This window comes from Pan troglodytes, chromosome 14 (genome assembly GCF_028858775.2).
Source record: "Pan troglodytes isolate AG18354 chromosome 14, NHGRI_mPanTro3-v2.0_pri, whole genome shotgun sequence".
Classification (NCBI taxonomy): domain Eukaryota; kingdom Metazoa; phylum Chordata; class Mammalia; order Primates; family Hominidae; genus Pan; species Pan troglodytes.
In genome coordinates this window covers 52,608,510-52,634,424 of record NC_072412.2, presented here as the reverse complement: position 1 = coordinate 52,634,424, position 25,915 = coordinate 52,608,510, and the positions used below count along the sequence as shown (strand labels likewise).

General features: G+C 36.5%; 1 long non-coding RNA gene across 1 annotated transcript in view; it reads right to left on the bottom strand.

Moving 5' to 3' along the window:
• Positions 1 to 25,915, bottom strand: part of LOC104001829 (uncharacterized) — a 287,875-nt gene that overhangs the window by 92,190 nt on the left and 169,770 nt on the right. Inside the window, exons 3-4 of the long non-coding RNA XR_010150695.1 lie at positions 22,378 to 22,423; positions 16,547 to 16,681 (exon numbers count right to left, since the gene is read on the bottom strand). This is a non-coding gene — a long non-coding RNA (uncharacterized LOC104001829). The remainder of the gene's footprint in view (positions 1 to 16,546; positions 16,682 to 22,377; positions 22,424 to 25,915) is intronic.

The following is a 25,915-nucleotide window of genomic DNA, read 5'->3' as shown; positions in this document are numbered from 1 at the left end:
ATGGCTCGAAGATGCAAATGAGCTTGGCATGTTCAAGAAACAATAGAAACACTGCTGTGTGGCTGAAACCCAGTGAAGAGCATGGTAAAGAAAGGGGACAGGAATAAAGAGATAGGCAGGGGCCAGGTAACGTACACACTGTTGAGAAATGCAAAAGCACAGATGCAAAGATATTGAGTAGTACTGAACCTGAGGCCTGCTTTGAAAAGATTCTCTGGCTGTGTTGTGGAGAATCGACCTGAGAAGGGCAAGAGTAGGAATAGGGACCTGTTGGGTGGCTGTAGTGGGGCTGCAGATGAGAGTTGGTATGACTTGGACAAGAGCGGGATGGCAGAATTAATTGTTCTTTTCTCAGCATGTTCAATTTGAAATGCCTATTATGAAACTAAGTGAAAACAATTGGATCTACCAGTCAGGGCCATGAGCATGACCCTGAATCAGCTCAGGAGAGAACAGCATGAGGGGATATTTATGGGACTATTTGAGATCCCAAAGAAAAATCTGTTTAAGGAGAGGAGAAAAGACTCCAACATCTAGGGTGTCAAGAAGATGCAAAGCCAGAGAAGGAAATCAGGATGTAAGAGAAACCAGGTAAGTTCGTGGTATCCCAGAAAACATGTAACTGTGTTTTAAGAAGTAAAATAATCAACTATGATAAATGCCACCAAAGTGATAAGGGAAATGAGACTGAGACTTAACCTTTAGATTTTAGTATGTAGGCCAATTTAAATCCAAAATACATTTTCAGAAAGCTGTTTTATTGGGTGGCTATTTTATCAGATTTCAGAAAAAAGTCAATTTTCTGAATTTATCAAATTGCCAATTATAACTGTTATCAGAACTGTTTAAGAAATTTAACAAGAATGTTTCAATAGCTTGAGCAAAACTGTTCCATTTTTATTACCAATAATGAAGTATTTAGAAAAGTATATTTCATTAGTAAGAATCAAAAATACATTATTTCATTCAATTTTCAGTTTTATTTTATTGTGACAAGAACAGTTAAGTTTTTAAGTCTATAATACCTGATTCTTGACTATAGATACAAAGTTGTATAGCAGATTTCTAGAGCTTATTCATCTTGCCTAACTGAAACTTTATGCCCCTTAATTGATAAACTCCCATTTCGCCTTTCCACAGCCCCTGGAAACCACCATTTCATTCTTTGGTTCCGTAAATTTTGAGCACTTTTCTATGCCTCAGGTAGGTGGAAATATGCAGTATTTGGCTTTCTATGCCTGGCTTATTTCACTTAGCATAATGTCCTCAAGGTTCATCCATATTATCATATATTGCAGAGTTTCCTGGTTTTTAAAGACTGAATGAAATATAATAAATTTTAATACAGGATTATTTGAGATAATTCTAATTCCTTTCAGATACTGTTTAACATTAATTTAACATTTAACTTAAAACATTAATTCAGCTATTCAGATAATTATATTCATATGATATTGATTCAAATATTCAGATACTTGTAATTTAAATTTTTAATTTCAAATTATATTTTGATTAAATTTAAATTGGATTTTTGAATTAAACTTTATTGAAAATTAATTTTAAATTCATAATTATTGAAAGTGGCTAATATTCTCTTTCAAGAATCTTCAAAAAGAGTACAAAATAGTGAAATTTTGAACAAATAGAAAATTGTATTTAAAAGCATATAAAAGAAATTGGAATTAGCCCAAATAATCTAGATAAATGTAAAGTGCTTCAATTGTGGCATAAGTAATTGGTAAAAGTTTGCAGAAACATAAAAAAATAAAAGAAAGGTAAAATCAAATAAATAGTGAGGGTAACTGAGTAACCCAGGAAGGGTTCTATTCTGGACTAGTAAATCTGGATTGGTAAGAGAATAACACAGATGTGTCAAAGCAGACACCTCAAATATTAAATTTTAGATACTAGCTAAAACTAAAAATCTAAAGTTGACAAGCTACCAGAGGGAAAACAAAAGGGGAATAACAAAAAGGATATTAAGAAGGTAGAAAGTTTTACAGAAAACAAATAAACAAAACAAAACTACAAAAAAAAAAAGGTAAAGAGTTTGGAAGGAAAAACCGATATTGACATAAATATTTAAATTATATTTAAAGGTTATTTAAAAGCATCCACAAATCATTTTACATTAAATGGTGTGAACCAACAGTTATTTTAATCTCAATTTAAGTTTTCAGTTCAAAAGCATGTCAAGTATATCAGAATTAGAAAACAGAAGTCCAATATCTCAAGCATCGGTGTAAATGGCAGTAGTTGCTGTTTTCTATTTTAAATTCTCAAGAGAAAAACCTCAACAAGGTCCAGTTCATCTATTCAAACCAAGTCACATAAATAATAAGTAACTGTCCAGCCAACAGTATAGCTTTTTGGGGTCAGGGACCTTCCCTGTCATCTGTGGCTGGGGAAGGACAGGGTGAAGAGGTGCGGGGGCAGGCACCAGGGAGCAGGAGTTCAGAGATTGGTCTCCGGACCAGACTCCAGGGTTCAGTCCTTGGATCTTTCATTTATAAACTCTGTGTCCTTGGGAAAAAATATTTAAATCTCTCTGTGCCTCAGCTTTCTCATCTGTAAGGGGAATAACATTAATATCTACTTTATAGAATTGTGGGGAGTAGTGAAATAATGGATGAAATGTGTTTAGAATAGCAGTTGGTACACAGTAAACTAATCAACTAACCAAAGCTATTATTGTAGGTATGAGAGGAAAATTAATCTGGTTGCTCTGAGAATAGTTTGGGTCCAAATCTTATTTCAGCTGCTAGATTGCAAGGTCCCTGAGCACAGGATTTATGTCTTGTTGTTGATAAGTTTATTTACCCCTTATTTTCTAGCATAGAACTGTGGCTCTAAGAGGTGTCCAATAGATGGGTTTGTGGAATTGAGTCGATTTAAAGATCGGATTGATGGGATTTGGTGACAATGGGAATGTAAAGAAAGGGAAGAGAAGGTCCAAGTATACTTTGTAAGTTTTCAGAGTGTACAGTTGGAGGAATGTGGTTACCATCTACAAAAACGAAAATTAGGAGGAGGTGGAAGTAAGAAAATGAGTTAAATTTTAGACATTTTGAGTTTGGTGGTACATTTAGGTGCAAATGTCTAGCAGATAGTTAGAAATGTGAGATTGAGCTTGGAAGGTAAGATGGTGCTATAAATACAAATCTAAGAGCCATCTGCCTAGATGTGTGAGTTAAAATTATGGGAGTGGATGAAATGACTAAGAGAGAGAACCTAGGAAGAAAAGAAGGAAGAAAAGTGGTGGCTATAGCAGAAACTGGGAAAGACAGAGTGGTTAGAGAGGTTTTTGGAGTCAGGTTCTGGAAGGAAAAAGACAGGATTGCATTGAGCATACAAGTAGAACAGTGAGTTTTAGAAACCTAATGAGATATCACTTCCTTGATTAATTACCAATTGCATTCCATGCACAAACATTTCCAAGCTTCCAAAAAGCAACATAGCTGTGATCATCATCAACTTTCTACGGAATCACCTAAACAGAAACTTTATGATAATAGTTATTTTTTTCCCCTTTCGTCAGTATGTGCTAGAGGAATTAACATTGAAATTCGGAAACGATGTATTTCATACACTTGACTAGAGCTGAACTGGGAATTGACATTCTTGCAAAGTAATAGTAAATTTTGATCTCAAATAGAGTACATTTTATTTCTGCCCTCAGCAGGAATTTACTATTTGTTAAGGTTTATATTTTTTTAGCCATGATTTTGTTTTGTTTTAATTTCATATCTTCAGTAACTTAATTTGGGCTTGACAGAAACTTTCTTCTGAGGCGAGTGACATAGTAATAGCCAGAATATTAATTGGCATGTTAAGGCAGGGGTGAAAAACTATCTGAGGGTAATTTAAATTGAAAGTACAGGAAGATGGTACTTAAGAATCCAGAAGCACAAGAACAAAATGAATTTTCTTTTCACTCTCAGCAATTGTTTAAATAAACCGTGTGGAAGAATTTTGGGGTGCATAATTTCTGACTATGCAGATAGGCTCCAAGAAATATGTTAGAAGCTTGTGTTGGATGTCTGCTTTACCTAAAAGATGGCAGATATTTCACAAAGGTCTTTGTTAAATGTGAATCCATTGAAAAGACATTAATAAGATTTGCTTGGAACTAAATACTGAAAAAAAGGAACTCAAATTATAGAAATTCCTTTATTATCTCATATTTAACCCACTTATTTTATTGTAACTGTAACTGTGCACTAATTCTGAGAACTAAATCAAGTATCTGAGCGTGATTTTTTTCAAACAAAAGTACTAATTAATTTATACTTGACTCTTGCAAGTTGATAATAAAGAGACATGCTTCATGAAAAAAATTGAGAGCTCCTTCAGTTTTCTCAAGGGTCTTTTAATCCTTTTGTATTCAAATGATTATTTTAATCCATTGCTTCATTTCTCTTCAATTATCAAATAGCCTAAGTCTACTATATTTTCAACTATCAGTGACTTTTCATTTGACTAACCACTTTTATTAATTTCATAAACTCTAAACTCCTTCCACTAAGATAGGAGATTTCATTTTGCAATTGATTTCTACTCTATCTGCATTTGAATTTCCAGATGCTTACAGTACCTGACATTCCACAAGGCTCTTCTACACAGATATTTTTACAATGGATGGGGGTGGTTGCTTGTGTTGTATTCAGGAAGATGCAAGAAACTGGACTCATAAGATTTCAGTTCAACAGAGGAAGGTTTTCACGTAATGACAACTTTTGCTATCTCTGCAACTGTGTAATGATAGGAGCTTGAATCATTAATACTGGATTCCACAAACCCTCAAGGCTGTTTTATTCAGGTTGAATCATCTCTGCCTCTTACCACAGAGAACTGGCATGAAAGCACAGAATAAACATCCAGAATGCACTTCAAGGCGAATATTAAAGAAGGGACTATTTTTGTGTATTTTCATGTACAAAATAAACATGTCAGTTGAAAGTAAATTGTCACTTTTTAAATTGGGAGTAATACAGAAGTAATGTTTATCAAGTGATTCCTACGGCCCAATAATGTTTTATTTGCCTTAATTCTACTTTCTTTAATTCTCACATAATCCTATAAGACAGATATGTTATCATCTCCATTTAACACATGATAAAAATGAGGCCTTGAATGGCTAGGAAACTTGTTTGAGGTCACAAAGTTAGTTTTAAAAAAAATGGGAGATATACAAACTGACCTGGTTTATGTAAGAAAGGTGATAGAGTTTAGATGCAATGGCATATACAAAATCCTAGATCCTTTTTATTACGGTCTAATTATTAGGCTACTTAAACACTGACTCGCAAATAGGGATAGTTTACTATTGGTGTTTACAGATGAAAATACCAATGTAAGTGATCTTAACCCTAGCAAGCCTAAGATGACCACTTTAAATACACACAGAGATTAGTGTATAAGAGAATGACAGATTTCTAAGAGTATGCAAAAAACATTACCCACCAGTGCAGAAACCCCCTGATTAATAAACCTTCTAACACATTTTTATGCACCACATAAGCTATGGATTTGTGTTTCAAACTCAGGCTAGTTTTTATTCTACAGAGTAGCCACTGAGGAAGGGAAGAAATTCTGAATAATCTTTTGAAACTGGAGGTTAAACAGAGATGCCTTGGAACCATATGTTATCTAGGAGGCTATAACTAATGACTCATTTGTACCGCCTCATTTAACCAGAAAGCAATGCATTTGCCATTGTGATTTTCTTAGCTGCTTGAATGGACTATCACCAGCTAGTAGCCTGCATGACCATTGATTACTATAAATAGTGATAATACAAGCAAATAAAGCCCAAATCCGTAGGAGTAGGGACTACATCTTCATTTGTAATCATGATCACTAATAAGCTTTATGAGAAAATGATAGTAGAATATGGTAGTAATATATAAACTGAGTTTAAACAGATATTTTGAGCACCAGCAACAATTATTTAAAGGACTCTTTGTATAATAGCAATGCAAACAGTTCCTTCCCCTTAAAATCTGCTGATAAGTTGTTTTGAATAATGGGCTGAGAATCTCTGACACACTAAATTATTCTTTAAATGTTCTAAACATTTCAAAGGTTCATAATTTTTTAGTCCTCCTATGCTTATCAAGCTACTCAGTCATCAATATGAATCTAACCCTAAAGCAAACAAACAAATGAGTAAACAAAAACCTAGCAAGCCTGCCAGCCTCCCTGGATACCATTGCAGTTTTCTGGGATCTTTTCTTAAGGAGGTCTTTCAGATGCTCATTCAGTGACCATCCATGAGGTCAACAGTCAAAACAGATGGATCAATTCCAATAGAGGAAATTGTATAGGTACTCTACAAATGTCTTCTCCAATTGTCTTTTAATCTTCTATCTCAGTTTTCTTAGCTCTAAAATGGGGATAAAGATAGAATCTCCTTTACTTTGAAGAATAAATGAGTTAATACAGGTACAACACTTAGAAGAGTGTCTGACACATGGTAGACATTCAATACATTTAATCTATTTTGTTACCTAATTTTGTAACCATAAGTTGTTCTAAATCTCCAGTGATTTAGCCCTATGAATACTTCAGTATGTAAAAGTCTTTTCATGAGGTCTACCTAGTTGCTCTTGAAAATATTCAAATATTCTGTAAGTAACTGCAAGTTAAGAGATAGAGGTCTGTAAGTAACACAAGAAATCTCTTTATTACTTTATGGTCACACTATAGATACAAGCATATTAGCATAAGAATACAAATGCATAACACTACATATTCACCTTTGAATGGATTCCACAGACATTATTGTTGGAATCTGTTTTGGTTTTAACAATAATGAACACCAAAAGAGATGTGAGAAGTGAGTAATCAATAAATCAACACATTAGAGGCTGTTACAGAATAAAATTAATAGTATTTTATCACATAGAAGAATGCCTGACTCTCACTAGTTTCTGAATAAATATTTTTGAGTTGAAATAATCTGAAGATAGCAGACTATAAGCCCTTTAGGGGCTCAGTAACTGTTAGGAATTAGTAACAATTGCTGATTTACCTTCCACTCATATATTTGGTATCTGCAACATCTATCAGAGTTCCTAACACAATGGCTCAAGAGAAACTTCCATTGCATGAGAGAATATATGAATAAAGAAATGAATGCATCAAGTCAATGTTTTAGACATGAACGTCTCTGCTGTGCCCTTCCTCAGTCTAGGTCTCATTCCTTCTCCCCACTTTTGTATGTCCTCTTGGTGACTGCTTCCTCCTTTCTGTCTCAGTTTTACTTTCACTGCTCTATTTGGTGTGTCATTTCTGCCCCTCTTTTAAGTCTCCCTTAATTGATTAAATTGATGGGCTTCAGGTTTAAAAAGGAAGATTAAACACATTTTAACCTGATTTCCTTCTCTAAACTCCTCTAAAATAAAAGTATAGCATTTTTAAAGGCATAAATCCTCAAGGACAAACAGAACAAGAGAGGAAACAACAGCAACACAATTTGAGAAGCTAGAAATCAGATGGATAAGTGGTAAATGATTTAGCAAACCTGAAAAATCGAAAACCGAGACTGGCTGGGGAGGGAGGCCCAAAAGCTAGCCAGTGCATACCTCAAATTCCAGAAGTGTTCAGAAATTAAAGTTACCTGGTACCTCTTAAAGGAGGGTGAAGGCAGAGGTGATTGGTTAAAAATCTGTTTAAAAAGACGTTAGATACCCTGTCCAATCTCAACAAAAGTTAGAAAATGTTCTCTCTGAATAGCGTGAATTGAGGGGTTCTAGGGGGCACTGGGCATAGGAGCAGGGCTGCCAAACTGAACAATGCTAGATTAAGTGAAAAATCTACTCATGGAATGATGATACTCCCATCCCTTTCCCAACTCAGATCCCAGAACAGAGTCAGCCAGACTTGTACCTACCAGACAGGTCACTGAAAATCTTCCACAAGGAAATACAATCAACCAAAGAGAAAACAAAACAGAAAATGGTCGAATCTATCAGGGAAAAGAAATGGTAAGAAACATAGACATTGCAGAGAAAAGAAAACAAATCAAAAATCCGTATTTTTCAGACAGATGAAAGAAGATAAAACAACCATGAAAAAAATGATATTACAAATATGGAACATTCTGGGACAAAAGAGAGATTTTGGAATTTAAAAATGCAATAGCAGAAAGGCGAAAAAAAAAGCCTTACAGAGAAGGTAGAAAGTAAAGTTGCAGAAATTATTCAGAAAGTAGCTCAAAAGGAGAGCTTGGAAATACAACAAAAGAGAAGCAGTAAGAAAATTAGGGAATTAGCCAAGGGACAAACATGTAAATAATAGGAATTCCAAAAACAGAAAACAAAGAAAATTAATAAACATATAAATCAAATAAATGATTCAGGAAAAAATTCCAGAACTGAAATATAAAAGTTTTCAGATTGAAAAGCCTACTGAATGTCCAGCACAAGAGACAAGAGAAAACCCAGAGAAGGACCTTCCCAGTGAAATTCCAGAGTAAAGGAAGAAAGAAGATTCCCCAGAGTTCATTCTTTAAAAGTAGGTCCTAGCCAAAGAGGAATCAGAATGACTCACTGCAATCTTGAAAGCTAGGAGACGATGGGACAATGATTTAAATATTCTCGAGAAAAAGTAATCCCAATCTAATTTTCCCTACAAAGGAAAATTATTCATTGTAGGGGTTGAAAAAAGCAAAGGTCTCAGACAACTTATTCCTGCATCCTCCCTCAAGAAACTACTGATGGGTGTGTTCTGCCTTAACAGGGATATAAAGAAAGAAAACAACATGAGATGCAGAAACCAGGGACATTAATACAAAGAAGAGAGACCAAGGCTACCCCAGGATGATGGTGCAGGGACATACCAGGACAAAAGCTGTGCAACTGCCTAGAGATGGCCTGGTCCTGATTCCAGCAGATGTAGAGAACTCCAAGGATGAAGTCAGCAAGAAAATTAAATTTATAGGAATATATAGTGTCTTTGAACACACAAAGTGGGGAATTATATTTCTAGCAGAGTCCTGGGGTGAATTTGTTGTTGGAGGCTGAAAGAGTGAGGGTTGTGATCAACTCAGTATACCACTGGAGGCTATGTAAGTAGCAAACTGTTTGTCATAAATGCAGAATGTTGGCAAACTGACAAACTGCGTATGCCACCCAGAAGGACTGCTGAGGGCAGTCAAGACCCAGGCACAAGTGTTTCTTATGATTAGGCATAATTGAAGCCTGTTAGTAACAATATGAACCTTTGATCAATTAAGCAGTGAACCAATCGTTACCTCCTCCCCCTGCTCTTGTTACCCAATAAATACAAAGGGCTGCCTTTGCTCACTAGAAGCAGGTAGCTCTCTTCTTCTCCCCATGTTGCCTTTCCTTAAAATAGTTTCTTTTGTCTTAAGTTTTCATTTCTACATTCATCCCTTCCTTCAGTGGTAATGACAATCTCAAGTGGTAACAGTAGAAACTGCTATAATGATGGTCTCAAGCAGTAACAGTAGTAACTGCTGTAGTCACCATTTCAAGTAGTAACCATGGCAGTCAGCCACAATTTGTATTAGATAATAAACTAAAATGTAATTATTAAAATCAAGGAAAATATACAAGAAAGGAAATGCAATAATAGTATACTACAGGTCTTAGTTGTGAAGAAATGTCAGAGTCATGATAATATAAAATCTGAGTAAGATAAAACTAAAAGTTATCCCTGGGAGAATTAGGGAAGAATATATGTGTGGATTGGAGGAGCAAGTAAGAGGATTCTCTCTTTATCCAGCACATAGGATATTTAAATAGGAAAAAAAATCAATGTAAAAACATCAGTTATTTTACAACATGGCGATAAACACCCAAAAAAGTAGCTAAACTAGTTGAAAGTGGTTATCTTTAGGAAAAAGGAATGGATAAATAGGAAAAACACAGTTCTGTGTTTTTCACTATTGACCTTTTAGAACCATCTGACTTTAAAATTATGGATATGTGCCACTTTGATAAAAATAAAAATTAAATTAAAGAAATTAAGGGAATTTATAATATTTCATTTATAACATTTTTGGCTTATTATTCATGTTTTAAAACTCAGGTGGTTTGAAACAGTTGCATTTTTTTTTGGCACCTGAAAGATCACATTTTAAAAATTTAGGTGTGATCTTCAATTTATTTTCTTCCATGCAAGTTATGGGTTTGGAATAAGAATGGTGTGAGCCATTCCAATATCAGAGAGGAAATTCTCCATGATTCCCATCCGCACCCACTCTGTCCTTTGTACCCCTTCTGTCACGACCAATAGCCTAATCACAGCAACTCTAATTCTTCATAATACTTTCTAGAAAGAATATAGACTGCTAGTAGACTACACATTGCTTGAAGACAAGGAATGTGTATTATTCACCTTGGTAACTCCAGTGCCTAGCCCAGAGCCCAGGAAGAAATAGAAGGTACTCAAAAAAAGCTCATTAGCTTAAGGAGAGGAAAGAGAAATGAGAAATGGGAAGAGAGGAGATTTTAAGAGAAAAAGAGAGGCTAGCTGCAAGTGATTGTCTGGACACTAGATATGAGTCATAGGGGGAAAAAATGTCTGAAGTATTCAAAAATTTAGCAGTTCGGTATAGAAAGAGAAACTAGTAAAAAAGAATGAGAGAGAAGCCAATAAACTGGAAGGAAAATAGAAAAATGTTGAGTCACAAAAGGACAGGTAGTTAGAAAGTGCTTTGAAAAGCAGGTCATGGCCCACAATGTCAATGCTGCTGAGACACCAGGTTGGATGAGGACATAGAATTACCCACAGGGTTTGGCATGCTGAGATAACTGGTGTCCTTCACAATAGCCAATTTCAGGGAGAGCTGGAAGGAAATGCCTCATTGGGCTGACTTGTGGAAGAAGACAAGCAGAAAAAGAAGAGTCAACTCTACAGAGGAGTTTGAGGTGAAAGCAAGCAGTTGCAGGAGGAAGATGTGTAGTCAAAATATTAATACAAATATTACTGAGGCAAATATTACTGAGGAAGGATCAAATAGAGAGATAGAAATTGGTGATGGAAGAGGAAGCAGATACCACTGCAATAATAAATCCATGAAGAAGAAGGGAGGAGTTGCGGAGAGGCTGGTCTGAACAGCAGGAATAAACCCCCATTGTAAAGAGAAGAAAGTACACCCTGTGAGAACAGAAAAAGATGGGCTGGCGAAACTGGTGCTGGAAAAGTGAAGGAGTGCTTACCTAATTGCCTCTATTTTCTGTTAAATGTGCTGTATTTGCAGAGTGAAAGGGAAGATTTTTTGTTTTAAAATGAGTGAAATTGAGTTGTATAGACAAGGATACAATTCCAGATTATTTTTTAGAATAAGATATATCTGTCAGAGAAAAAAAATCTAACTATAATGCCAAGCTCTGGAACATGCCTCTAGGAAATGTTAAAAGATGCTCTAAATCAGTAAAAGAGGAAAGATATAATTTAACTTTAGAGCAGAACTACTACCCAAGCAAAAATTTTAATATTTTGATCTCAAGACAATAGCCTCAAGTACAAAAATTCAAGATGTGCCGCAGAACATTTAATAATGATCATTTTCAAAGTGTCAAAATAGGACAAACCATGTGTATTATATATTTACATACCTTATTTTCTTTAATTCTCATAAAAACTCTATGACATATTATTTTCCTTTTCAAAATGAGAAAACCAATGCTGTAAAGGTTAACTCAAGTCCCACACCTATGAGGATAGCTGGAAATAAAAACCCTGTCTGATTCCTAAGTCCATTTCTTTCTATGACTCTATACTCTGAGGCTTGTATGGCTTCATGAAAAGCCATAATTTTTTAAATACCCATTTTAGCTAATATTCCAAATGTTAAAAGTTTCATCCATTTTAAGCTCCATTTTCAGCTTATTCAGAATTAATTATGCATAAGCCTATAGTGATACATGCCAAATTTATTCCCTTTTTTAAAATACACACTTTAATAAACACTGCTTAGGTACACTCACCAAGGGCAGTGAGAGATGCGGGGAATAGAGAATAGAAGAATCTAGTTGGAAATATTCTAAGAGCAACAGACTTCATGTGGGGGCTCACATGCCTTACAATCTGTTTGCATTAAAATGAAATGAAAACAGTATTTTTTGTAAAATAGGGCAAAAGTATATATACAAGAGCACTAGTATAATGTCTGGCACATGGTAAGTGGTCAGTACATGTTAGTTTTCTTCTCTTTCCTTCGTAGCATTTTAGAAACTAGAAAGAGCAAAGAGTTAGTGTCCTAAATAAGTCCTTTAAACTAATCTATCTAAGAAACTGAGAAAATTGCTGGTGACATATTTTTGGAAGGTCTGTGTATAATATTACTGATCAGGATACCTGCCTATGTGAAATATGAGGTCACCTTGATCTCAGAGTCTACATTTCTCATAACTTTATGAAAATAACAAAATAATATATTTCAATGAAAATGATTTTCAAAATATTTTATAATAAATAAATATTAGCTACAATATATTTTAAGGCTGTGTTGGGGGTTAACACAACTAAGGTGAATGACCTGAATTTATGGTCCAATCCCCAGGCAATTATGAGTTAAATATTATGAGGCTAAATATAAGAGTGCAAAGAGGAAATGTGAGAATCCCTCTTTTCCTATGTGAATGTCCCAACCCATGCATCCAGAAAAGCTAGGCATGTAATATTCTTAAGCAGTGAGTAGAATGAATCTCAGAACTGAAAATCACAATGCCTGGGTACAAGGACTAGTGCCATTAGATAGTTTCACTGAAGCTCTGTGGGTGTGTTTCCCTAACAGTGAAAAGTACAGTGAAATGAGTCCCAGATTGCCTACAGTGTTATAGATAATTACTAAAGTTCCTTCCTTCACATATGTCTATGACTATATGTAAAATAAAATTGTATGTAAAGTAATGGGAATTTTAGAAATAAGCTGAGAGGCAAAAGTATTCCTTCTCCTGTTGAATTATAAAGATATTATCCTTGGGAGGCTGAAGCAGGAGAACTGCTTGAGCCCAGGCTGCAGTGAGCTATGATCACATCACTACACTCCAGCCTGGGCAACAGAGTGAGACCCTGTCTCTTAAAAATAATTCATTGATTAATTAATTAATTTAAAAGAGATTATCAACCTCATTCAATCTTCCATTAAAAAAATATGTGCTATTCATCCATGATACGCCAGGAACTGTGAGATCAATCTGTCTTCTTTGTGGCAAATCATTAGTGCACAGTTGCCAGTATATGAATTATAGACCTGGAAAAGACCCTCAAACTGTCATATGTATGTCCAGCTTTAAAGAATTATGTGATAAGTCTGAAGAAAAGCAATAAGGTGAGAAGAAAGGCATCTGGATCAATCATCACAATTTTAATTCAGGAAATGCATTTAGAGAATGCATTAGGACATTAGATCACCCCTCGTTTGTACCCATTTATGCAGAAGGAGTGATCAAAAATAATAAAAGGAAATTACTTTCAACAATAAAGAATTATAACAACAAAAGTTTTGTAATCAAAATAGCATCAGACTTCTCATTCGCAAAATTGGATGCTAGAAGACAAGCAAAATCTTCAAATAATCAAATACATATAAAAAATTGTAATAACTTAATGAAAAAATTGTGAAGTATATAAGGACTTTAACAAACTAATTAAATGGGAAAATATGCCATGATCCTAGACAAGGAGCTTCAGTATTTCAAATTATAAAATATCTCCACTTAAAACTATAAATTCAAAGCAATCCTCAATAAACATTACAGCTGGATTATTTAAGGAACTTGTTAAGCTGATTCTAAAATCCACATGGAAAAATGGCAAGAAAGGATAAGAAATTTTTTAAAGAATCCTGCATGTGGTGTGAAGAGAGGGAAGTTATATTACTAAATATCAAAATATCTTATGAATTTATCTAAGGAAAATAATGTCATACTGGTGCCAGAAAAGCTGACATAAATGGAGCAGCATATGGAAAAGAAAAATAAACCATATACAAATGCAAATTTAGTTTATGATAAAAGTGATATTTAAATAAAGGGAGACATGATTGCATAAATACTATAGTGAATACTGGTTATCGTTATCCATTTGGAAAGTATTAAGTTAGAGTGCTGCCTGACACCATGAATACAAATAAATCTCAGATGTATTATGAGTAAAAGAGCTGAACTTTTTTTTAAATAAAAGTTGTAGAAGAAAATATAAAAGACTCAATAGCACTGAGGCAAGAACAGCCTTCCAGCATGAGGCACAGAGCCTGGACACAGCAGAGGAAGAGGATTTAGCCTCATCAAAAATTTAAATCTTCTATCAAAGAAAATGATGTAAAAAGATAAAGACAAAAGACAACTGGGGATGGGGCGCGGTGGCTCACGCCTGTAATCCCAGCACTTTGGGAGGCCAAGGTGGGTGGGTCACCTGAGGTCAGGAGTTCAAGACCAGCCTGACCAACATGGCGAAACCCTGTCTCTACTAAAAACACAAAAATTAGCCAGGCGTAGTGGTGCATGCATGTAATCCCAGCTACTTGGGAGGCAGGAGGTCACTTTAAGCCGGGAGGTGGAGGTTGTAGTGAGCTGAGATTGTGCCATTGCACTCCAGCCTGGGCAACAAGAGCAAAACTCCAACTCAATCAATCAATCAATCAATAAGACAACTGGGAAGCAATGTCTCCAAAAAGAAAAAGATTACTATCCAGAATAGACTGCATACAAAGCCAGGCATCCTCTTCTCTCCAAGGAATATCTACAAATCCCTGAGGAAAGAAGACATCCTTGCTTTTGTCCCTTCCCCACTGCTCAATATTGTCTCTAGAAACAACTAGACCGTGCAGGTGGAGACCTGCTGAAACTGTTTTCAGGCCCTTTCTGCTACCCCAGGGACAGAAGCATGACCGGGAGCTGAGTAACAAACAAGATTTCTGCTCTGAAAATTGTACATCAAATTGTAAATCAAATAGTGATATTATATATATATATATATAAAATTACTTTCAACAATAGAAGAATTGTAACAACAAAAATTTTGTAATCAAAATAGCATCAGACTTCTCATTAGCAAAACTGGATGCTAGAAGGCAGTCTTTTATATTTTTTATATATATATATATATACACACTGTATATATATATAGACAGTGTGTATATATATACAGTGTGTGTATATATAGACAGTGTGTATATATATACAGTGTGTGTATATATAGACAGTGTGTATATATATACAGTGTGTGTATATATAGACAGTGTGTATATATATACAGTGTGTGTATAGACAGTGTGTATATATATATACAGTGTGTGTATATATAGAGTGTGTATATGTATACAGTGTGTGTATATATAGACAGTGTGTATATATAGTGTGTGTATATATAGTGTGTGTATATATAGACAGTGTGTATATATATACAGTGTGTGTATATATAGACAGTGTGTGTGTATATATATACAGTGTATATATATACACACACAGTATATATACATATAGTCTCAGTTTTAAAATGAGAAACTGAGGCACAGAAAGCAAGCACCTTACTCACAGATACCTTATAACCTGCCTCTCACACCCCCTACCACTAAAAGGTGCTCCAAGGTTTTATTCTGAAACTATTAATCTGACACAAATTAAAGGAAAATTAAATGTAATAAACTTTGGTATTCACTGCAAATCTACCTGTAGTAAATGCAAAGAAAATGTAAGTGGCAAGCACTGATCTAGAAGTAGAGATCTGAGCACTGGTCCTGTGTATGTCTGTAACGAATGACAAGGCTGTGGGCAAACAGCCCCTCCTGTCTGGTCCCAGTGCTCTCTCACAGGTTAAATGAGAGGTTTCATCTCCTTTGGTTTTCAACCCTGACTACAAGCTGTAATTGCTTGGAGAGCTTTAAAACAATCTGGTATCTGAGCCAACCCAGATCAACTACAGTCATACTCTCAAGAGCTGGGGCCCAGGCAGTGACAATGTGACAATATTTAAACCTTCCCCAGAGGATTTTAATGTGTAGCAAAGGGCTCAGAATCTCCAGGCCCAGTGATGAGTTCTGTGTTAGAAAGTTTCTGATGCTTTAGCCAATGCTGGGGCCGGACTGTTGATCTGAGCACCGGGCTCTTTTCACCCACCAGGACTTAGCACATCCCTGGAGATAATCAGAAAGGATGGCTCGCTGGGGTGACCAAACAGCCTAAACATTTCCTCTCAGCTTGAATAAACTTTAGACAGTTTTTTTTCCCCCCTGACTGCAGGCCCCCGACTGCCTGCTCCTACATTTACTTTAAAAAGTTTGTAACTGTATTTTCTTTCTCTGTCTGCCTGAGAAATAAATCTTCTCCCAAACTCTTGCTGGTTTTACAACAGAGTAACTTCTTTCTCAAAAATCTGGGAGCCATTCCTTTGAAATGCAATCATTAAGGAAGACAGCACCCCTATCTCCCAGGCTCTATGGGAGAGTAGCACCCTAATTTCCATTAGCACCAATCAGCAAATACAGATGGCCTAATCGCATAGACCAACCTCCACACAAATAATGCTGTGCTATGTTGTCACTAGCTCAGGCTAGTGCTTAAAAACTTGCCTGCATTTTGTTTCAGCTGAGTTGAGTTCCATCTCTCTCTCTGATTGCAGTCTTGAATAAAGTCTTCTTTGCCTGTTTAACACTATCTACTGCAATTTTTCTTTGACAGAGAGTTTGAGTTTTGAGTGGTACTCCCTGCAAAAAAATGTAGATAAGCTGAGTGGTCTTTCTTATTTTCAGAAGCAAAAATGGCAAGCCAAAGTCCTCTCTTCTGCTACTAATACCAGGTCCCAGGGCCCAACTTCATCTGTTTTAATTCCATTGGAATTTAATTCCATTGTCTTTGGAAAGACAGTGGAAAACTCACTCACATCTTTTGTTGCTGTTGAAATTAATTCAGTGACTTAATTCTGGATTCTTTCATTTATTAATATGTCCATTAAACATCTATACATACAACCTACCATTGAATGCAAACCTCTGTAATTATCAATCTACAAAGTTTTAAATTATAAAAGACAGCGCTTACTCTGTTACAAATCAAAACACGCCTAGACAATGTACAATTTCTCCCTGGATGCCAAATAAAAACACTTGCATTTGCATATTGGCTCCAACAACAACTTGGGCTTTGAGGTAGGTTGCTCCTCCTCTTTGTGCTTCAGTTTCCTCAGCTCTAAAATGAAGAAATGATACTAGATTCTCTCTTATTTTTTGCATTATAAAAGTGATTTTCCTTTTATGTTAGCATGGTAGGGGGATAAGAGTGGAGCAGAATCAATGTTTGGGGGCAGGGTTTGGGCCCACGATTTCCCAACTAGGGTTGGCACAAACCCAGATACTATCTTGACCCATAATCAAATCAATAATGAAATGAAAGGCATTCACATTAATTTTGCAGATGGCATCCACATAGAGTACCTCACTAACATACTAGAACAGTAAGTCTCAACCTTAACTGTATGTTGAAATCACCCAGAGAGTTGTAAAAGAATCCTGACGCCTGGGGCTGACACCCTGAGAGTCTCATATAATTGGTCTGGAGTACAGCCTGGGCTTCAGGATTTTTGTAAAGCTCCCAGCTGATTCTGATGTGCAGCCAGGGTTGAGAACCACTGCCTTAATATCAAATCTCAACTCCTTAATGCATTTCAGAGGTGCTCAATGACAGGCAGTTATAAAACTAACCCTGAAGAATATGCAAAAATGCATATATAAGAGCAGTGAACTGTACTAATATTCTAGGCAGTGTAGGTGGAGCAGAGAAGCAGCTGGGGATGACAATGGACAAAGACATGACAGCCTGTATAAAGAGAAGTAATAATACACAGAAAGACAAAGTGACACACCCAGCAAGGCAGGCCAAGCCCAGAAGAACAGCTAGAAGAGGAAGTGTGCGTGTGCATGGAGTGCCCATTGTATTAGGCATTTTACTGACGTTCTTCTGTTATATTTGTAACATTTCATGGCGGCCTGTGTTATCAGGTAGCTATCGTTATCTCTACTTTATAATGAAGAGACTGACTCAGAGACATTATATAACTTCCCCAAGCTTAGCCGGGGCCCATGCTTGCACTAAAAGTTCAGGTCTGTCCAAAACTCATACTCTATTTTGTCCAGATTATTAATGAAATTACTAAGAACAGACCTGAAATTCATCAATGTGACAACTACTTCTTCCCACAAGAGAGTTAGACACTCTTATCATGTGCTTGCACTCAGTTCATTGTCTACTTTTCAGAGTCTGGACAAGGCCAGGAAAATATATACTAATTTGATGAATAAGACTAAACATTATCATGTTCAATTTAGCTGTTCCTACTCAGAGTCACTATTTGAACAAAAGATTTTATAATTCCATGAAGATAAAATATACGAGATTTTCTTTGCACATTATGAAGATGCTATATTCATAACTTAGTTTGTCCTGATCAGCTCATCAGTGCTGAACTTTTTTCTATCATTTGAAGGTTTGGCCTGTTAACCTTATTTAAATATATAAGTGATATGTCCTCAAGGCTGCTTTTCTTCCTGTAACACTTTTTACCTGCTGTTCCCCATTGTTCTGAAATTGCCTGTGCATACAGGCTAGTTAAAAAATGATTTTTGTCAATTTGAACTCAAAGATTGTGTTTCTTTCATTTTTTCAGCATCCTTGGATTTACGTCATTTTGATCTAATAATTAAGTGCCAGATGCTTCCAAGGGAGTCCTTTTGTACTCTATCAATACATATTTTATAAGTCCTTATGCTTTCCTGACTTACAAATTAATTTGATATCTAACCCCCATAGTCTCATCCATCTTCTCATTTGTAAATGTTGCTTCTCAGCAGCTCTTTTCCCTGGAAACTTTCTAAATATGAATTCCTTTCTTGGTTTGCTCTTTCTCTTTGACAAGTTGCAATTTATTCTGGTTTCTCTTCCCCTTATCTTTTTTCTGCAAACCATGAACTTACAATCTGTGTCTTTTTGTTCCATGCCTTTTCTGTCTCATTCGTTCTGTGCAGTATTGCTTTAGTTCTTGGCTCTGCACTACAAGAGATGGGATTTTGAGCTCCTTTCATTCTTCTTCTTCAGAGAAACAGAAGCAATTTAACTTCCCCAGCTCTGATTCATAGGTGCTTTCACCTGCTTGGGGCTTTTGATGTTCTGTTGCTCATTTGATTAACCAAATAACTGAACATTCCCAAATTTACTTCCTGGCCATCTACTTCCTTTGTCAGGCCGTATATTTCCATAATGTCTTTCAACACCTAGCAGACACTCAATTCAAAGTGGGACACAGAGAGGGAGCAGGGATAGGGGGCAGCCCCCTTCCCCAGCACTGACTTTTTTGATTAGTTGGCAGTCAAAACGGCTCCTGGGTGCCGGTTGTCAAAGTCCCTGACCTAAAAGCAAGAAACGACTGGACAAAGAGATCATTTTTCTTCCAGAAAAAAACCCCAGGCATCAAGCCAGGAAAAAATAAGTGCCACCATGTTTAATAGCCTAACCCCAGGGAAAAGAGTGAAAAGGAATAAGAAAGGTGCATGAATTGCTAGAACCTGGCTCAAAGCCAATCCATCCCAGGATTCAACCTTAGGATTCAACCTTTTGCGAGAGGCAAAAATGTCTGAGTTATAAACATCAGCAGCACTTTGAGCTGCATTCCTCATTTAACCCTCCACATCCCACATCCTCATTATCCAAATAAAATCATCAAGATATGTCCCATCCTAGAAATTCCATTCCCTAGGTTTTAAGTGGTGGGAGATAAAGGACCCAGGGAGCATTGACCTTTAGTAATACACATAAAAAGAGAACCCAACAAAAACAACAAAGTATAAATAAGAAAAAGTGATTAGAGACATGACAGTCCAAAAGAAGCACCATAACAGTGCCAAATTCTGCTTTGTACAAAGTCAGATAAGAAAGCGATTTGGGATTTCTGGATATAACATGGTCCGTGGATGCCAACAATGTCATCATTCTTGATTTTGCTGGATATGAAAAATGAGACTGTGTGGAGAGGGCACACACAGCCTCGAAAGCACTGTACCTGTGCATATCAACTCTCAAACTAATTTTCACAGCTCATTTTTTAAGAAAAGCAATAAAATACTCCTTAAGTTATCCAATGCATGACATACAATGGTGGAGGCTGACAGCTAAGCCCAAGCCCTTAACATCAATACCTGTTGCTACCACAGTCACATGATAACCACCCTTAGAAATCTCTCAAGATAAAATCACTAGGAAAATGAAGTGCAGAGCAAGTTTGTTCTCAGGAGAAATATGTTGCCATCTTGACAACTATTATGCAAAGTGTGAAGCAGCACGAAGTACATGACAATTATATTTGTTTTCAGCAAATGTTGACTCTAAATTGTGTTAGATGTAGTTAATAATAGCATAGTTCTTTGAACAGAGAATAACATATTGGCACAAAGGAATGCTTCTATTAATCATCAGATTGAAATGATCATTTCAGAAGTTTGTTTAGGACATTTCATTAGCATCTAATAGAAGAAAAAATGTAAACTCTAAAGGCATTTTTCAGCAATCCAAAATGAAGTGTTCATCAAATGCTACTTCTGAAGACAGAACTACATGTTGTTGTTGTTGTTAGGATCTCCATAAATCTTAATGTGTATGTATCAAGTTGCTTAAAAGGTCAAGTGACCTCCCAGAACCAGCAGTTCCAGTTCCTAGCAAAGGTGACAGTGAAGCCTGCTTCTGTCTCTCAGATATGCCCTTCACCCTCTATCATAAGATGTGGTTTGGTACAGTCACAGGTTGAAAATATGAGGGGTGGAATACTGCACTATAAAAGGATTTTTCTTCTACTTTTTGTTAAGGATGTCAATTTTTTAATTAGATTGAAGTATTCTCCATCTTATTTTCCCCTGGTGCTCAGTGAGTTATGCCATCAATAAAATGTCAAAAGATTATTTGAGCCAGTATTTGTCATTTTTATATTAACTGAGGACAACGAAGGAATATTTATTCCTTCCAATTGTCCAAATTGGCCAAGTTGGTCAGAGGACATTACCTAGAAGCACTATATTATTTTATAAAATTCTTTGACAGTTCCATGATTATATCACCAAAGTGAAAAGATCCTTAGGACAGAGGCAATGGTTAACACAGAGACATATAGTAAGTGCTTACTAAATGTCTGTTAATGCTTTCACTTTTTCCCAATGGTTTCATATAACTCTAAGTCTTTTAAATTAAACCTATAAGTGTAGATTTGCATGCAATTGTGAAAATAATACAAAGAAGTTTTGTGTACCCTGTACCCAGCTTTCATCAATGGTAAGATCTTGCAACAACTACAATACATACAATATCATAACCAGGATATTGAAATTAACACTACTAGTCTTACTCAGATTTTCACAGTTTTCTTTGGACTCAATTGGGTATATGTATGTGTATCAAGTTCTACACAATTTTATCACACATGTAGGCTCACAGAGCCACCACCTTGGTCAAGACACAGAACAGTTCCATCACCAGAGGGATCCATTGTATTGCTCTTTTAAAACCACACCCACCTAACCCCCACTTTTTCCCACCACTAATCTTTCCTCCATTGCTGTAATTTTATCATTTAAAGAATGTTATATAAATGGAATTATACAATATGTAACATTTTGGGATTGGCTTTACTGGCATAATTCCATCAAGACTGATCCAACTGGTTGTATGTTTCAATACGTTGTTCCATTGCTGAGTGATTTTTTTCTACAGCGAATGCTCAAAAATACTATTGCTGATACTCAATTGTATGGTAGTTGAATGTTTGGTTTACAAGAAACTGCCAAAGTGTTTACCAGAGTAGAGTGGTTGTACCACTTTTACTTTCCACCAGCAATGTGTGAGTGATCCAGTTTCTACACATCCTTTGCCAGCATTTGGTGGCGTCCTTTTTTTTTTTTCATTTTATTCATTCTTACAGGCATGTAATGATATCTCGTTGTGGTTATAATTTGCGTTTCTCTGGTGGCTAATGACAGTGAGCATTTTTCAGCCGATTTGCATTTGTACATCCTCTTTGGTGAAATGGTTTTCCTGTTTTCTTGTTCATTTTTCTAATTGGATTGTGTTTTTTGTTGTTCAGTTATTGATTTTAGCTATTAAATGTTAAGAATTATTTATGTACATGATTCTATTTTAGGTACTCTTTGGAAGTTTTCAGCCACTGGAGAAACTGTAGTTGATTCCAATTTAGAACTGTAGATCTTACATCTTTGAAAGAGCCAACAGAACATCTGGCCAAATCTCCTCATCTCTCACAAGTAAAGTTGCTTATGTTCACTTAGCAGATAAAGCAACAAACCCAGCAGGAGTACATGGTTTACTTAAATCAAATACAGTTAGTGGAGGAAGAAGGGGTTGGACTCACCACCAGTGGAGAAATCAGCTACCCTTTCTTGGCCTCAGAACTTCACCTGCAAAATAAAGATGATAATGCTAATGCCCTCAACCTCCAAAAGAAGTTAAATCCAACAGGCAAATCAGAATGTTTATGAGGCCATTTATTCCCAGCTCCATAGTGACACTTCCCAAGCAACCAATGACATCTGTTAGTGGTGGTAGAGGTGACCTGCTTTGGTCCTGGCCCATAGCTTTATGATCATCACTATAATTAGATATAATGAATGTTCATGAGTAGTGGAGCTTCTGTTCTGCAGTTAATGTTTATTCCACCAATTAGCACTGACTGTTCTTAGAATACAACAACCAAGCATGTTAAAGTTCTGAGAAATTAAAAGAAATGGAGGGAAAGGTGAAAAAGAGTTGAAGGAGGGACTGATGCCCTTCCTCATTTAATGCTACTCCATCTGCAGGCACTAAATAAAAAGATCCCATTATTGGAAACAGAATGTGAGAAGGCCTGGGGAAATACATGTTGAATCTCAGGCCAGCCAAGAATATCAGACACACACAGAAGAAGAGGACCCATCTACCTTTTTGTTTCCTTTCAATGAGTCGCCCATCTCTCATGGTAGGGCAGGTACAACCAGAAGCAACTCATTGTTCCCCATGTAATGCTGATCGAAGTGATAAGCTATGGGACACTTCACTTATTTTTTAAAATAACAGAAATATTTCAGATTCATTCTCTAGTTGGTTACACACTGGAGGATTTTACCTGGGGGCCTTGACCACTAAACCAGTACTTTTCCTACTGCATTAGTTTTCAATTGCTGCATAACAAATCACCATAGACCTAGCAGCTTTAAACAACACATGTTTTATCTCACAATTTCTGTATGTTGAGAATCCAGGCATGGCTTAACTGGATCCTCTCCTCTGGTCTTCCAAGGCTACAATCAAATTGCCAGCCAGGCTACATTCCCATCTGAAACTTTTGATTGTTCTTCCAGGCTTCTGTGTTTGTTGGAAGGGTTCAGTTACTTGTGGTTGTAGGACTGAGGCCCTTAGCTCCTGGAGGCCAGCTGCAGTTCCCTGAAATGTGGTCCTCCCCTTAGGCAGTTCACACAATGGCTATTTGCTTCTTCAAGGCCAGCAAAGGAAGTGTTCTCCAGCCTGCTTTAGGTGGAGTTTTACATAATATCACATAATTATGGGAGTGACCTCCCATCGCCTTTGCCATATTCTATTGGTTAAAAAGCAGGTCACAGGTTCCATCTGTACTCAAGGGGAGGGAATTATACAAAAGCATGACTCATTGGAGGCCACCTTAGGTTGTATCTGTCATACCTACTAATTTTTAATTATGAAGGAAAGGGAACCTCTTTCCTTTTAAACATTCATGTGAGGAAATCAAGAGCTCAGAGTGAAAGGAACAACAGTAAGATTATTTTGAAGACAACAGCTGTTCAACTGTCTTCCAGCACTTCAGGCTTTGAAAACATCAATGAGTGTGGAAGAATCAAGAAACCAATACAAATACTCAGGGACTTGCTAATGTCATGCAAAGTATCTCCTGTGGATCAGCATCAACAGTGAAAACAATGACAAATTTTTACTCATTGTTTGCCTGGAGAAAACAGTATGGTTCAGTGACCATTTTGTAGAAAAACAAATGTTTTCCTGCCATTTTGTAGGAAAACAAGGTGGTTTTGCACAGGATTAAAGAATTATCTGGCCAGGGCAATTAGGCAGGAGAAGGAAATAAAGGGTATTCAATTAGGAAAAGAGGAAGTCAAATTGTCCCTGTTTGCAGATGACATGATTGTATATCTAGAAAACCCCATTGTCTCAGCCCAAAATCTCCTTAAGCTGATAAGCAACTTCAGCAAAGTCTCAGGATACAAAATCAATGTACGAAAATCACAAGCATTCTTATACACCAATAACAGACAAACAGAGAGCCAAATCATGAGTGAACTCCCATTCACAATTGCTTCAAAGAGAATAAAATACCTAGGAATTCAACTGACAAGGGACGTGAAGGACCTCTTCAAGGAGAACTACAAACCACTGCTCAATGAAATAAAAGAGGATACAAACAAATGGAAGAACATTCCATGCTCATGGGTAGGAAGAATCAATATCATGAAAATGGCCATACTGCCCAAGGTAATTTACAGATTCAATGCCATCCCCATCAAGCTACCAATGACTTTCTTCACAGAATTGGAAAAACTACTTTAAAGTTCATATGGAACCAAAAAAGAGCCCGCATCGCCAAGTCAATCCTAAGCCAAAAGAACAAAGCTGGAGGCATCACACTACCTGACTTCAAACTATACTACAAGGCTACAGTAACCAAAACAGCATGGTACTGGTACCAAAACAGAGATACAGACCAATGGAACAGAACAGAGCCCTCAGAAATAATGCCGCATATCTACAACTATCTGATCTTTGACAAACCTGAGAAAAACAAGCAATGGGGAAAGGATTCCCTATTTAATAAGTGGTGCTGGGAAAACTGGCTAGCCATATGTAGAAAACTGAAACTAGATCCCTTCCTTACATCTTATACAAAAATTAATTCAAGATGGATTAAAGACTTAAATGTTAGACCTAAAACCATAAAAACCCTAGAAGAAAACCTAGGCATTACCATTCAGGACATAGGCATGGGCAAGGACTTCATGTCTAAAACACCAAAAGCAATGGCAACAAAAGCCAAAATTGACAAATGGGATCTAATTAAACTAAAGAGCTTCTGCACAGCAAAACAAACTACCATCAGAGTGAACAGGCAACCTACGCAATGGGAGAAAATTTTTGCAACCTACTCATCTGACAAAGGGCTAATACCCAGAATCTACAATGAACTCAAACAAATTTACAAGGAAAAAACAAACAACCCCATCAAAAAGTGGGCAAAGAATATGAACAGACACTTCTCAAAAGAAGACATTTATGCAGCCAACAGACACATGAAAAATTGCTCATCATCACTGGCTATCAGAGAAATGCAAATCAAAACCACAATGAGATACCATCTCACACCAGTTAGAATGGCAATCATTAAAAAGTCAGGAAACAACAGGTGCTGGAGAGGATGTGGAGAAATAGGAACACTTTTACACTGTTGGTGGGACTGTAAACTCGTTCAACCATTGTGAAAGTCAGTGTGGCGATTCCTCAGGGATCTAGAACTAGAAATACCGTTTGACCCAGCCATCCCATTACTGGGTATATACCCAAAGGATTATAAATCATGCTGCTATAAAGACACATGCACACATATGTTTATTGCAGCACTATTCACAATAGCAAAGATTTGGAACCAACCCAAATGTCCAACAATGATAGACTGGATTAAGAAAATGTGGCACATATACACCATAGAATACTATGCAGCCATAAAAAATGATGAGTTCATGTCCTTTGTAGGGACATGGATGAAATTGGAAATCATCATTCTCAGTAAACTGCCGCAAGGACAAAAAACCAAACACCACATGTTCTCACTCACAGATGGGAATTGAACAATGAGAACACATGGACACAGGAAG